Source organism: Dreissena polymorpha, chromosome 9 (assembly GCF_020536995.1).
Source record: "Dreissena polymorpha isolate Duluth1 chromosome 9, UMN_Dpol_1.0, whole genome shotgun sequence".
Lineage (NCBI taxonomy): Eukaryota > Metazoa > Mollusca > Bivalvia > Myida > Dreissenidae > Dreissena > Dreissena polymorpha.
In genome coordinates, this window is record NC_068363.1 from 15,028,706 (window position 1) to 15,046,052 (window position 17,347).

The window sequence follows — 17,347 nt, forward strand, 5'->3', positions numbered from 1 at the left end:
AATAACCCACAAACATTTTATTGTAATAGAAAGTTTTTACGAAAAGTGGTACAGAAAAATACACACCGATTATCTTTTTAAAGATATTTCTTGTTAGATTTGATCGAGAATGTAACCCGCCTCCCAGTTTCGCTGAATGGGTCAAGTTACCCACTTGTACTACTCCCCCGTACCCCCAATTTTTTTTCGTACCCAATTTTTTTTTGTTCCCAATTTTATTTCGTAACCAAAATGTTCGTATCCCAATTTATTTTCGTACCCAAAATGTTCGTACCCACAAACACAATTGTGGTGATATAGATAAACTTATTTTGATGCTTTTATTTTCATCCTCTTCAAAAGCATCGTCACACCAGAACTATCAGTACTTTGATATTAACAATGGCCTCTGTATTTGATCATTAGTAATCTTAAATACTTCAAAGCGATGTTTTAATTAGGAAACAACGTTTGTTGTTCACTAGGGTAAGACTCACCTTTTTATTACTAGGTGTATTAATATGCGAGTCTTTTGAAACATTTATTTGATCACTAGTAATATTAAATTCTTTGAAAAGATAGGTTTGATTAAAAGTAGGGCTTAATGCTGATGATCAATATGGTAGGATTAATATTTTGATTACTTGGTTTTTCATTACGCGAGTCTTTAGATCATTAGTTGTAGAGGCGACCATACTTTCAAGTAAAATGGCTTAAAATTAAAAGATAACATTAATTTTTCATCAATTCATTTGGTATCCATGTCCAACCTTTTTAATAAATGTCAACAGGAATCACGATTAGAAGGAGGTCAATCTTTGTAATATTGTTCTTGTATTTGTAGGTAGAGAATGAATCCGCCGCCTTGTTATTTGCCACACATTCGTTTATAATTGCAAGCTCAAGAAGCGGTACTGCAATACATTGGATGAATTTGTATTGTGTGCTGATGGCTTTTCTCTCATTTTGGCAATCGAGCCATTTACTGTTGCTAGTTTCGTAATGTAGATCCATGCAAGAGACTTAATTGTTTGAGTAACCCTGGAGACAAATGTGTATGCTAAATTACAGCGGATACTGCACGTGCGACCCCTGGACTATGAACCAATTTTCGATACATTTGACCATGGGGATCTGCAAAAAGGTATTCCAAATCGATTCCAGTGAAAAATGTCTCTAAGCTTTGCTTAACAATGACGGTTATTGGTTCATGAGTTATGACAGCTCGAAAATTGATTCTTACAGTATTTAAATACATGTGGCTGTACCTGAAATTAAAGAAGCCTTGGCGATGCACATGTTTGGTTTGTTGCATATCAACCCATCATGCATGGTTCACCAATTAAATCACAATATTACCATTCGCAAAATTGGTTGTTCTTGTGTTGATATCGTTTTTTCGTTTTTATTTCTTAATAAACATGGTCGCAAACCGCATAGTTATATGCAGCTTTTTGTGAAACACAGTTTAGTAGAAAAAAATACGTAACCACATTTTGTTCATCTTTGATTTTTTTTTTCATGTACATACAACTATAGTATCAATGTAAGGAAAAAAGGAACAATTATAGCAAATAATTAAAACATTATGCAGATTAAATTATTAGATATATATGACCATAAAAAAGCAAGAGCTTATGTAATTAATAATAGTATTCGCTAAAAAATCTAATTATCATTTACATTTTCTTTGTAACATTCATGAAGATGAAGGAAGAGAGTTTCTGAATCGGATATACTGGTGATTTGTTTGACATATATATATATATATATATATATATATATATATATATATGTATATATATATATATATATATATATATATATATATATATATATATATATATATATATATATATATATATATATATATATATATATATATATATATATCTATATATATATATATATATATATATATATATATAGAAAAAATTGGAGTAATTGCAAAAAACATATGAGATAGTTCAGTTTAATCATATATTATTTAAAACAAATACCTTCATTGAAAAAACCCCAGATACATATTGTTATAAATATTTTTCGCACACGCAAAATAATCCAGATACATTTCCTTTAAAAAATACGTTGTTATCGTAAGGGAGATATATTCCATGCATGGAAAAAGAACAAAATTGGTTTTACTTAGTGAATGCATGAATGTACATTAAAAAAAAAACACTAAATCAAGAAATTATTATATTTATGTATTTGTTTACACGTATCAAAAACTGGGACTTCTTTAATTAAAGTAAAGATGTACTTAAACATGATTATATTTTCTTTCAGAAACATCAGAAGAAATCGGTTGTGCAAAAGGTAAAAACACGTGCATCTCAAAGCAGACTATTATTTGAGTAGCGTTCTGAGAAAACTGGGCAAAATGCATGTGCGTAAAGTGTCATCCCAGATTAGCCTGTGCAGTCCTAAAAGGCAAATCAGGGACGACACTTTCCGCTTTTATTGTATTTTTCGTTTAATGGAAGTCTCTTATACACGACATTCCAGTTAAGGCGGAAAGTGTCGTCCCTGATTAGCCCGTGCGGACTGCGCAGGCTAATTTGAGATGACACTTTACGCACGTGCATTATGCCCAGTTTTCTCAGATCGCGACTCATTTAATGAATGGTCAAGCCTTCAGTGTCCATTTGTTGAAGCTGAAGTGTTTGGTCACGGTAGTCAGTAAAAGTAACCAACCTTTAACGCCCATAATTATATGCAAATAATGCATATGAAAATATAACAAAATACATCACGGGATCTTATTTTGACAATTGTAAATAACCTGCATAGTTAGTAAGCTTTGAACATACTCTATGACGTTGACTCACACGGCTTGCTTTATTTCCCTTGTTACTAAATTACTTCTCATCCTAATGGGGCTAATCATTATGTGTTTAGCCAGATGTTATTCCATTCCATGTTATGGCGTTTCAAAGTAACCTGATGTTTTGCTAGACGTTATGGGATGGGGTTATTAATATATCAACAGATGTTCGTGATCCTTTTACATTAATAATCGTGTGAGATGGAAAAACACAACTTCATTCATGTTTGGTCATGACCACTAGAGCAAAATTGTCTTGCATTTACAATGCAATTTATACTCGTACATAGATACACCGAAATTAGCGGCGCGAAATTATCATATCAAGACTGAGTTCTAAAATATATATCAAAAAGTCAATAAATAAATAAATAACTTCCCGAACATGTCAAAACCATTGTATACGAAAGAGTTATAAAAAAACCATCAATTGACATATGTTTCTGCAGATTGAAATGTAGTACTTTGACTTAGTATTTCGCCGTATCCATGTTTTACGTACTCAAATCCCAAAAGAAGAGCAGACTACTAATTTGGAATAAGACACATATAATAACTTTAAACAGTTTAAACTGTCAATGTTAAATCATGCGAATATTTGTAATATCTTTTTAAAACGTTAAAGACAATTATGAACAAGCAAATTCGTTTAATTGATATCCCCCGCCAAATAAATTGTGTTTATGGATGGGTGTATAACTTAAAGAAAAGGAATAACGGAAAGGTTGTGCCTGAAAATTGAGAACAATTACATAAGGACATTTGAGAATCCATTTTAGTATGGTAGAGTCCTTACCAAATAAGGCATATTTAATCAAAATTTGTGATTTTGACCCTTGTGTGTGACTTTGACTATGACCCTAGCAACCTGGATCTTATATTGTCACGCAGCTAGATAATGTACAACAACTGTGGACAGTTATTACAGAATCCCTTGATGCATAGTAAAGGAATTACTAAATTATGAATATTTCATCGAATTTGTGACCTTTGACCTTCATGTGTGACCCTGACTTTAGCCCTTGGGATTATGGGTGTTAAATGTGAAGCACACCCAGATGATTGAGAACAAGTAATGCAAGTTTCATGGCTCAGGCTCATGTGTTAATGGAGATAAAGCTCTAAGCTTATATTAAAAAGCATTTTTTAAAGATACAAAGGGCCATAACTCCGTTATTAACAGATGGTGTACAATGCTATTTGAATTGCATCATCTTCTTATCCATATGTGCATATACACATACCAAGTTTCAATGAAATCCGCAAAATCACTTCCAAGACATGGCTCAGACGGACGGACGGACAGACGGGCGGACAACGCCAAAACAATATCCCTTCGCCTATAGCGGGAGATAATAATCTCACTTGGAGACGTTCCCAATTTGTTCGAAAACACAAGAAACCCTATGGCAAATTCTCCGTTTAAGTTACATTATACTAAATACAAGGTTCATTTAGGGCTGTAGGCGCTACATAAATAACTAAAATTGAATGTTGTTATGGTTTAAACAATTTTTGTTGACTTTTTTACAATAATTTATTGGTAATTTATAAGGTAAAGAATTGGTATGCATTAATAGACCAAATGTAACATTATTTTGTAAAATTAATATCTGCTATTATGTACAAGCATTCCGTTACATTCTAATAATTGGAATGGAGTTCATGCTACTTCATGGTGACAATGTTGTTCATGAAGACTCTTAAAATGTTTCTATGAAGTGATGTACATATGATTGTTATGGACACAACATAGCTTCAACTAAGCTTAAGAAACGAAGTTAAGAAAGGACAACTTTTTTAGCCAATGAAATAATGAAATAGAATGTTTTTCAATAATGAAAGGATTCATTATTTTGTGTATAAGTACGTAAAATTGCCACACACTCAACACATACCGAGATTTCAGTAATCGGTGAAACAATGTATTCTCTATCAGGTACCGCAATCCCCTATACTACAGCATTTCACAGATGGTGTTTTATCATCCTTATGAAACTGATGAAAGAGTTATTAATGGAACTAAATATCATACAACATATGACATGGTTATGCTCAGCGAAATAAAGTGCATCTTCTATGTTAACTAACTTCAAATCATTAATAGTTTTGTCAAACTTTGAGGCAAATACAATTCATGTACAGAAATTTTGTTCCAATACGTGTGGTTGGGCTTTTTTCAGGTTAAAGTTGGAACAACTTGTTTTGTTCTGAACACGTGGAAAGCAACACAAATGCAAGAAAAAAGACCTGTTTGGCATTCTCAAAAAAGTGGTCCACCTTTGTTAAACATATAAATCTGTTTTAAACTCTTATAACTGTTTAACATTCGAAATACTATTTAATGTATAACATAGTTTGTTCCATTGCTATAGTTTATTTTATTTTTATTATTGTCACTGTAAATAGACTTGTCAAAAATATCTTGCCAAATTTAATTTGAATGTGAGTTGACATACTTATATAAGTGTATATTTATTTGAATCTTTAAGATTGAAGATACATATATTAAAAAACAGCATCTTATATAACCTTACAGTAAGCATCTTATATATATGTATTGGCTAAATATAACGGCAAAATGTTATCATCGTAAAATACTATTTTTTAGAATTATAGTGAAAAGGTAACTACTTGAATTATATGTTATGCTAAGTGATTGGACATGTTTATAGCATTTTTGTGCTAATTTTGCCAAATGTTTTAGTTTTAAATCCTTATTAATAACATTCAAATTGCAGTACAGACTTCCAGCTTTGCAAGTTCAGTTGACAGTATGACGAGTAGCGATGAGACTTTAAATGGTATGTTGTTTACACACCATGTGTGCTTTTGGCGGATAATTTCCACCTCTTCTTTTCGTAATTGACTATGTTTTTGTGTCAGATAATAATATTTCTTACTTTTTTGGTGATACATGATTGTTTTTAGTTGAAAGTCTTGCCACTCTTTACAACTTCCTATCCAAAATAAACAAAATGTGTGTGGATCCATTTAAGTGGATAATAAACTGGATTAGCTGTATAATTTAAGGGTAACCACTTGTAGGATTCTATATAATGCAGGCTGATTTGTTAAATTTAGCATGAATATTATTGAAGTTCATGACGTGTAAACATTCAAAAAAAAATATGCGTGTCTTTAAATAATCTTTGCTATTATTGATTCTATTGTTAACAGAGTCTGCCGTTGATATGACCAACATGAATCTTTCTGACGATGGTGATGTGGAGGTCGGGGAAACGGAAGATAACACTGCTGCAAAAGCTACAAGAAAATGACTATTTTGCTCAGGGGTCGTATTCCAGAAGCATCTTAAGTTAAATTTTATTCTTATCCTTATATTGGAAAAAAATTCATATTGCAATATTTGGGCATCAAGATTTACATGAAAATAACATCATTATGTCAATGTTATTTTAGGAATACCAAACAAACATATGTTTCCTTATTTAGTAAAGAAATATAAAAACATTGTACTTTTGACCTTAAGTGAAATTATTTAAGAAATGACTTAAGATGTTTATGGAATACCACCCCTGATGGTGTAAGCGGAAAATTGGTGTTGGGAGATAACCAAGCCACAAATCCTACTTATGAAATCTTTTATTGCTAAGAACAGCATGGTATACTTGAAAATAATGAGTGTAACTAGCATGAGGAAAATCATTCTCATTTGACTAGAGCATGAGAATGTAACACCATCTACACATTATTACAAACAGTTGTATGCTCTTCCTTGGCGTGATATAATTTAAGGACATATGAGATGTGATCATATCTTGAGTTGCGAATTGAATTTGTAAGGTTAAACAATTTGGTTTGCATGACAAAAATGTTGAACATTCAGTTTAGCAATCTAGGGTGCACATAGATCTATGTTTTCTTATTCTGTAATTTATCCCTCAAAAAATGACTCTCATTATATGAGTATTACTATTTGCGTGACTGATCAGTAAACATCAGGCATTTTATCATCTTATACATTCACCCATCTGAATTATCAGAAAGAGAGAATGTTTCTAAGTATTAGTGTTTTTGTTTCATTTTTTCTTCATGCAAACATGAAAAGAAAGCACACCAAAACTTTTTGTGTAAAAGCATTTCTTTGTATGATAAAGATTTCCCTTCTAAACACCTGCCATTGAAATACATAGTCATCTAACTAACAAGATTTTCACTAAAGTGTATTTAAGTTCTAAATGGAATGTAATTAAGTGTCAGATCCATGGTATTTTCCCTAAATACAGACATACAAATTAAGTTGTCCAGGCCAAAATTGTTGGTAAATAATTGATTAACACAGACACACAACAAGTAGTAGGACAGGCAGACAATAATTTCGTTATCATTTGGTGAAGTGCAAGTTAAGCCTATGAGGAAACCACACCATGGAAGCTCTTCAATATTTGCGCCAAAGAGGACATAGCAAGCTGTCTACCGTAAAAGTAAACTTATATTCACTGCTGTCTACAGCTCCTGCATTGACGATGGGGTGGCAACACAGTTTCTATCTTCGGGAAAAGCAGAAGCTGATCACCTTTGTTGACAAAGTGCGATTGATGCGACAGGTTCGGGTTTCATGCCACTTGCTCCTGCACAATGAAATGATACTCTCTGAACACTGTGCAATTCATTATATAAACTAATTGACATCGGAAAAACTTTGCGAACCGTTATTTGAAACTTAAGTAACCTTTTTTCTTAAAGATTTGATTCTTCGAAATAAAGTTTGTGATACAAATATTATATTTTAGTAACAAATGGTTATTTATGCTATAAAAAATCGTGTTTTTTCACTTTAAAACTTATATGCACAGTTCGTTTTCCCATGGGATTTTTTTTCATTTTTCAATAGGATTGTTTGTTTTTCTATAGAATTTTTCGTTATTTTCCCATGGGATTATTTCCCCACTATCTGCATACGGATTAAAAAAAATGTATACGTGTGTTTGTTCTTACTTATGGATTGTTATTGGTCGGTCTGTCGGTCGGTCTGTCTGTCTGTCGGTCTGTCGGTAGACCAGTTCGTTTCCGACCAATAACTCGTCAATGGATTGGATTGAAACTTCACACTCAAACATATGCATTGGTCTTGGATAGTAGATGACCCCTATTGAAATTGGGCTCACTAGGTCAAAGTCACTGTCACAATAAGTGTGAAAATCATTTCCGATCAATAACTCGTCAACGAAATTACCGATTGGCTTGATACTTCACATGCGCATTGGTCTTAGACAGTAAATGACTCCGACTGAAATTGGGGTCACTAGGTCAAATGTCAAGGTCACTGTCACAATAAGTTTGAAAATCATTTCCGATCAATAACTCGTCTAGAAATTGACCGATTGGCTTGATACTTCACATGCGTATTGGTCTTGGACAGTAGATGACCCCTATTGAAATTGGGGTCACTAGGTCAAAGGTCAAGGTCACTCACAATAAGTGTGAAAATCGTTTCCGATCAACAACTCTAATACGAATTGACTGATTGGCTTGGTACTTCACATGTACATTGGCCTTGGCCAGTAGATGATCCCTATTGAAATCGGGGTCACTAGGTCAAAGGTCAAGGTCACTGCCTAAATAAGTGTCAAAATCGTTTCTGATCAATACCTCGTCAACAAATTGACCAATTAGCTTGATACTTCCCATGCCCATTAGCATTGGACAGTAGATGACCCCTTTTAAATTGTGGTCACTAGGTCAAAGGTCAAGGTCTCTGTCACAATAAGTGTGAAAATCGTTTTCGATCAATCATTCGTCAACAAATTGACCGATTGGCTTGATACTTCACATGTGGATTCGCCTTGGACAGTAGATGACCTCTATTGAAATTGGGGTCACTAGGTAAAAGCCCTGTTGGGGCATATGTCTCCGATCGCGGAACTCTTGTAAACATTGAAAACGTATTTGCTCTGATTTTCGTTCAATTTTGTTTGATAGAAAAAATCCCATATTTTATTAGATGTAATGCGAAGGACTTACGCACAATCGAATCGTTGAACATATTAAAAAACAAGCTCAACAAAGTTTGATTAAAACACCATCGTATCTTTATAAAGAAAAGTTTTCTCAGAAAGGACCAAATCGAGTGCGCTTAATAAACACCTGTACGCAAAAAAACACGTTATCAAATTTTCACTACATTAATGCGGAGATATTGCATCTAATTACAACTTATGGTTCGTATGTCCATATTTTTACTTAATACGCACTCTGTTAATGAACAGTTTCTCCATTATAACTAGCGATGTTAAGCTCGATATTCTGCAAAACGCATTTAAACGAAATTGACAACATTTTTTTTTCAAGATGTCATTTTAAGTTATTTGGAATCGACGAGTTTGAATCGGCATATACAAACAGTCTGTCACTTAAGAGCCAAATTTAAATATATGGAACCCAATCTTTACATAACCAAATACGCAGTTATTAAAAATGCGGATTCCAACGGTGAATCACAACTGTCCAGAATGCTTGTAAATATGCATTCAGTATTCTATTTCAACAAGTGTTACCTTTCAATAGTTTTATGTGTATATGTGTATGTGCGTGGGTGTTAGATATTGAAGATTCTATACAAGTTTATATTGAATAAAATCACAACTCGCATACATTGATTTCAGGTATGTCAATAATAATGTTATGTCAAAGTGGTATATCACATCACTAGCATTGATTAACCCATTTATGCCCAGTGGACTCTCCCATCCTTCTAATTGGACCAATTTATTTCCAAAATTAGGGGTGTCAAGTATATTTATTTCTATATTTAGAATATTTCATGAAGAAATTCATTTAAGCAAACAGCGCAGACCCAGATGAGACGCCGCATGATGCGGCGTCTCATCTGGGTCTACGCTGTTTGCAATGTCCTTTTTTCAGGACGCTAGGCATAAATGGGTTAAGGTCAATTATGGGATTTAAACGTCTAAATTAAGACTGCAAATCACTTACGCCATTACATTATTTTGCATTTTACTTGTAATGATATGCAGAATAAGCACGTCTCTTTTATTTTATCTGTGTAGAATACATTTGGATTTGACCGTTGCTGTATTGAATGCGATGCAATCATTGTCTTCTTGCAACTGTCAATGGTGCTGTCAGTAATTTCGTTTTGTAAGTGTGTACGTGCCTAAACATGTTAAATACCATGCACAAAACAGACAATTGCTTAATTACCCATCTTTGCTGGCCAGCGTTCAAATAACAAATCCCAAGTGAAAGAAAACATATATTGAAACGATTGAAAAGTTTTGGCCAACTCTTAACGTCACTTGTATTGAACTGATACAACTAAACATACTATTACATACGAATACCATAAACCTGACCGTCTGTGAAAGTGTTTCAAAATTTGTTTGAAGAATAGATCATTGTTAAGGTATGCTGCAGTTGATTTGAGATTTATTAAACAAAATTTAAAAGTAGCGCATTGGACAAACAATCGGTTTCATTATGCATACAAGTAATTTAACAGATAAACATTTAAAACCTTAGTCTTTATTAGCAAAACACTGCAATAATCACTAGTTAATTATTTCGTCATTTAGTTCTATATTAAAATGTAATGACATAGTATTCGGACTACAAACCCACCACGCATGTTAATTTATTTACACTATGTAGATGATATATGTTGGTTATTCTGTTAATTAGTTATTATTTATGAGCAAATACTGCGCATGACGAAAGTTACACTTCATAGAATTTTACATTAGTTTTGTATATTTATTGTTTCCTGTTTGTTTAAAAGCAAAAGCGATCGAAATTAAACGCATTATAAGTTGGCAATCATTATCTAATGGACGTTAATTTTATTTATATAACGGAATTTTGTTAAAGAAATTATAAAAATAATGTATACACTCGACATCGCCGCTGAGAGAAGATATCACCACTTAAAATGTAATTTACTGATTGAAAGGCATTTATTTAAACGATTAGATACGCATTATAGACAATATTGGTATATTTTCATTTCTTAATATACATTCAAACTAGTGTTTGACTCGAGAGCGTTTCTATAAGCCTTAGGCTTACGATGCAATGGAGCTCAAATAAATAGGTTTAAACTAAACTATTGTTTTACATATAACGTTACACAGAACGCCTTACGGTGCAAAGCTTGTAAACTTTATATTTATCCTCTGTTTTGTACATATAAAGGCAAATTGGAATCACAATTTGTTTGTCCGTTTCATCTTAAGTATGAAAATAAATCACATTGGTTGAAACTGAATCTATATGTATTGATCGTTGTACTGGTAAACAACCCCATGCTTAACTTTCCATGGTACAAGTACCCCGTCCTTGCTATGTCAATACCACTCTCAGTGCGTTTAAAATCTAAAACAACTATAAACTGCTTGTTTATGTGATATTTAATGTTTTCAGGATTTTGTTTTCACATTAAAATATGAATTATTGGTGCCAATTTTGTGATTTGCATAATATTGTATATTAATCAGAAGCACACACTGATACAGTAAGGACATAAAATGGTTTACTAGTAATATTTTCCTGTTTTGTACCGGTCTGTGCCATACACAAGATAAAGATTTATTACGTTCTTGAACTTTTAATGCGAAAGGGAGCATATTCTAAGTACCATTAAGGGCATAACTTTATGGTTGCGTTATATACAAAGGGTATAAAATGAGCGTGCAGTGGGTGTCCACTATCTGTCGTGAAAAGCATTGACATTGTTCGCACATAACAGAAACCCGAAAAACCTCGCCTGCAAAAATGAAGGTCGCTATCGTTCTCGCTTTGCTGTGCGCCGTTGCTTTGGCAGGTTAGACGGTTTTATTTATAATAGCTAATGTGTTAGTTACATCTTGTTATTTGGATCGAAGTAATATGATATTTTGCGCTTTTTGATAAAATTTTCGTTGAATTACCGGTAGTGTAATATATTTTTTAACTAATATGCTAGTACGCTACCATCAGTATCAAAATTTGTAAACTTTTCTTAAAATCAAGTATATTATAACACTGCAAACCATTTGTTGAACGGGAAGCTTTGATGATGGTTTTCGTGTTTTTAATGAGTAAAATGACAACTTTTATGTTGAACATCAAAGTACAAACTTACAGCATTTTGAATAAAGAGGCAATGTAGCCAATCATTTAGTAAATATATCATTTTGTAATGTTTTCGGATTCATTACTGGTACATGAATGTCCAAACGTCGTAGATGCATATTGCATTTGATGATATTAAAGGGGCCGTCCAACAGATTTCACGTTTTGGTAAATTGATAAAATTTAAAAAATGGTTGTTTCAGACTCGCAAATTTTGTTTAAGTAATGACATTTTTAAGGAAATAGTAAAACTGACCATTTACCATGCTTTAAATATCTATTATATGCATCTTTTGATGATTTTAAAACCTGAAAATTATAAAGCGTCGTGCGACGCGAAACGATTGAATAATTTGGAAAGTTTCGTTGTTGTCCTTTTATTTTGGGATACTACAAGGACTGCTTATATAGGTAAAAAATACATCCGCTCTAAACATGAGCATGGATGGTCGAGTGGTCCAGGAGGGAGACTTTTTACTCCAGACTACAGGGGTCAGTGGTTCGAGCCCTGTTGAGGGTTACTTTTTTCCTTTTTTAAAATTGTATTCTTGGATTTTTTTACTGGATATTTTTAGTTCATATGTTTAAATGTATCAATATAAAGCATTTAATGACAAGCTTGAATACATGCCAAAATCTGTTGCACGACCCCTTTAAAACTTGAATTCTCGACAGGACATCCTCGCGCTACTGCACATGAAAAATGCATCTACTATAATTATAAGTGTTACTCATTACGTCATTTCATCATAAAATAAAATAAAAGTATTAAATACAATTCAACTTGTTTATAGGATGCACTCTGATGTGCCAGAGTTAATTTGTACTGTGTGATTCGAAGCCCTAAAGTCTATTAGAAATGATTTATTAAACTCTGTAGTTTTCTGTTATCATGTCTCAGACATTTATAGTAAAGCTTCTGTCATGACAATAATTCACAGAGAAATACAAATGTAATTTGCGTGGTGCTCGACGTGCCTTTTATCGCTTGAAACCTTTAATGCTTAACATTGACCGTTCTAAGGCGGTTACCAAGTTTAAACGATTTATGATTTTAGTTATGCTGTCATACGTGTATAATGGTTCTCTTTAGCATGTTCAAATGTTCATTTGCCTTAAATAAAGTGCTTCGGGAGGGACGAGAGTTTTCCACATGCTAATTCCCCATATTCCTGTATTTACGACCATTAGCAAGTTTTATTAATATCGTTTTAGAGGAGCCATGCCTGTGCCCTAAGATAATCAGCCCAGTGTGCGGACAACCCCTCGGAGAGGCAGTTGCCTGGTATGACAACGCTTGCCTGGCCACATGCGCGTGAGTTTATTTATTTTTTCTTTGTTGGAACCTGGTCCCTTTCTACTACTTGATGGAATAAAATAACAAGTTCATAAAACGCGTGAAAATACATGTACACTATATAACTTCACCGAAAGTGCATGAAAAAATATGCGACTATGTTCAAAATGAATGAAAAACTATTCATCCCATGTATGAATTTGTTTACAGTTTCACATTTCGTATGCAAGTTTATAATGGTATAACAGGAAAAAAACTGTGTCATCTGGATAAGAACAAACAGAGAAATGTCATTTTAAATTTTATTTTGACCATATTTTTTTTTATAAATAATGCATCGTTTTCCCATGCCAGGATTGTTATTTTGCTCCCATATTGAGACGCGCCTTGCGAATATGTGTCTTATAACATATGAGGCCAGCGTAGCTCAAGACCAGGGAGCGCAGACTGCTCAGGAATTACTCTGTCCGCTCAATAAACCATGAAACCGCGACTTTATAGCGGATTTCAAAAACATTTTACAGCAATTAAAATGCTATTGTGGAAATAGCGCATTCCACATATACTTGTGCGACAACTTTTTGAAGTATTATTTCATATTCATAAATATAGCATACCGTTACATACATAAGCATTATTATTGAAAATCTGTTTGATATGGCAACAATGCCAATTACTCAATTAAAACGCTATCAGTGTCAGTATTAAAATACTCGTTGTTTAAATAGTAATATTCTTTGTGTATTTGGCCATTTCTATTAGATTTATTTATTCTTCGTGAAAGGAAATGTATAAAGGTTCACTACCCCTGATGATAGTTTGGCGCATGCATGATAGAGACTCCATATGGCACCAAACATATTCCATTATACTGATTTATATTTGTAGCAAAGCGGTTGTCGTTGAAGACAGTCACTGCGGCCATCTGGAGAAACCTGGACATGGAATACCCCTTTTCTAGACTGACCACCTCCTACTTCACCACAATGCGGACAACACTATATACAATTCTATGATGGTTTTTCCACTCTGTCTTTTCATAAACAATGTATCGTTATTAACACAAATTGATATTTTATTATAAATAACATCCTGCTAAGTTAACTTTATTTTGGCTCGTATAATAAATACTTTTTTCATTTGACGATGTTGTTGTTGGTTATTTAATGGTTTTTTGTTGGTCGCTATGTGCAAAAAACTTATCAAAACGCTTTTATATCACCAGTTGTTTTACATGATATCGAATAGGAGACATCAACTAAAATATATTACTCCGAACCAATAATTTTCGAACCGAATCCCAGTAAAAGGTACCCAGTTTAGTTCAACTCTTCATATCTTTACATTCATTTCTCAATGCCTACACAACGAGTGTCTTATATCAAAGAACACAATTCACAAATAACCTACCCACACCCACCCATACTCTCATTTAAATGAAAAAAATGAAACAAAATAAAATATACATGTGAAACAATGCTTTCAGATAAATATCTTGCTTCGCAGTTTGCAAATAGCTGATCGACAACAAATTGATCAGATGTTCTTCGGATATGCCGAACCTACAATCCGTTAAATTAACCCATTTATGCCTAGTGGACTCTCCCATCCTTCTAAATCAATCTAATTGGATCAATTTATTTCCAAAATTAGGGATATCTAGTATATTTATTTCTTTATTTAGAATATTTCTTACAGAAATTCCTTTAAGCAAACAGCGCAGGCTCTAATTAGATGCGGCGTCTCATCTGGGTCTGCGCTGTTTGCCAAAGCCTTTATTTTCTAGACTCTATGCATAAATGGGTTAAATAAGCAAAAAATGTCCGATTGGTGCAATTTGGACCAGCATTATATATGTAAAAGCATCTTGTTGTTGTTTTTCGACGTAGCTGTCTAAACCAGGCTCACCTTAATTGACCTTTGCAAAGAGCAAATACAATTTTGGAGTGATTTCCCGCTCGTTGGCGCACAAAAAAAAAATTGGAAAAAAAATTAACTAAGCAAAATAGAAAACGTTCTGTCGTGTCTTCAAACGTGTTAAATCATCATATGAAAACCTGGTTGACTATCTTTGTTGTTCAGTATAAAGTACACAATAAACACCATAGGGAAATCCCCACTATTTCTGTTGATTTATTCATACTGCAAGTGTGAGTCAACAGGAGTTTCTCTCCTGATAATGTTACTGAAGTTTCATAATTTCTATATATACCGTAACTGAATTTGCGTTTTTTTACTTAAGAGAATAGCGAGTATATACAATATTTATAAACATAATGCTTAAAAGATTAATATAAAACACTTGAATAGAAGTGCAGAAGATGTGGTACCAAAAATCAACGTAATCAGAGTTACATACACAATTACAAATTGACTGTGCTGCGTGAAAGGGGTTTGAATGCATGTGCGTAAAGTTTCGTCCCAGATTAGCCTGTTCAGTCCGCACAGGCTAATCAGGGACGACACTCTACGCTCGTATGGTATGTCTCATTTAAAGAAAAGCTATTCATAGCAAAGGTTTAGGCGGAAAGTGTCGTCTCTAATTAGCATGTGCGAACTGCATAGGCACAGATTTTTGATTCGGAACAATTACGATTAAACTTGTCGGTATTGGCTTAAACTTGCTCGCTATGATTTATGTTGAAATAAACACGTTTCTATGTTTGGTACCATTATAGTATTATAGAGTTAACATTCTTCGTTAATATTCCTGGATTGGGTAAATATTGAGAAAATATCAAGTTTGACATTCAAATCGTACATAACATCTGTGTAGTTCAGATTCCCTCGTTCGCGAACTTTATTAATTATTAACATTAAAGCGGGTATATACGATCTTGTCAAATATGTATTTATTAATATAAAATGTGTAAAAACTTATTATACATATATTTCAATATAAAATAAAATAAAAGTTAAGAAGAACATGTGTCGAAAAATGCTAAATAAGCCAGATATTTAATTCTGAAATCGAAAAAGGCTGTACAGCCGAATTCGCCAGCATGTATATCATGCATGTACGATGTGAATCTAAATTTAGTTTAACGGTTCATTTGAAATTCCTGCAGCGATATCGATTCATACGACACACAAACACTTACTAAAAAGACGAATGCATCGGTTATTGTAGGAAAATAATTACGAATTATCTTCGTCACAATCGGCTCGGGGCTCTAATTTGTATTTGCTGTATTTTATGAAATTCGTCTTAAATGTATCATTTTTCTTGCATATTGTGTGTTATTATAACATATTTGTATCAATATTTTACAATTCAGCACATATAAAAATCGTATATACCCGCTTTAAACACACATGTAACCGTCAGATTTTCATGTTGGAATTAAACTATCATCTGCTTCACTTTAATTGATAAGGCATATTTGAATTGTTAAATATGTTAATATAAAATGTTATTTTCAACTGTATATGTTCAGTTCTCGCTTTTAAACTTCAAAACTTTGGACTTGTCGTAATATTTTACAAAACACACCTATGCCCTGGACACATTTTTCGCATACAATAAATTGTTTAAAAATAGCTAAAATCCATGTGTATCAGAAGTATTTCAGTACGTTTTTCAAACTACGCTCAGTGCGTTTTTTTATAATTAAGATGTCAACCGACTCCCTTGCTTGCAGCGAATCGGTCAGCTTGCCAAAGCTATTTGTCAAGAAAACTATTTGTCAAGTGGCAACATCTTAATAGTTGTCCATTTATCAGTAGACTTAAAACATGCGTACAAGCTGGAAGGATGTTAACGTGCACTCTTAAACTAGGGGCAGTTTAATTCTGTTGCTCGTGTGTTTGTTGCATGTTTACTTCTTTCATTTAAAGGTGTTATTTTAAGACTGTATGTTCATGCATAACTAGTAAGGTACCATTAGAATTCATCAGGATTATATAACATCGATGTTATTTGGTTGTTATCCAAACAATCAAGGTGAAACGACAAATATTTAACCAAGTGTAAAGATTGGTTAAAGGAATTTATTCCCAGTGAATATATTTTGTTTAAAGCGCAACACATACTCTTACTAAGAATGGACGGGTTCATTCACTTAGACCCAATTTTTCCGACTAGAATGTTACGCCGTAGGTCTTTGCTGGACAGCTTTGGGTCGATCTCCTCTCAACCATCGGCCCGACGG

General features: G+C 33.2%; 1 long non-coding RNA gene across 1 annotated transcript; it reads left to right on the top strand.

Annotated features, from left to right (window-relative positions):
- The first annotated feature begins 11,480 nt into the window (after positions 1-11,480).
- Positions 11,481-14,340, top strand: LOC127845737 (uncharacterized). The gene is made up of 3 exons (XR_008033350.1): positions 11,481-11,609; positions 13,115-13,214; positions 14,085-14,340. It is a non-coding gene; the product is annotated as an uncharacterized LOC127845737 (long non-coding RNA).
- Positions 14,341-17,347: the final 3,007 nt, after the last annotated feature.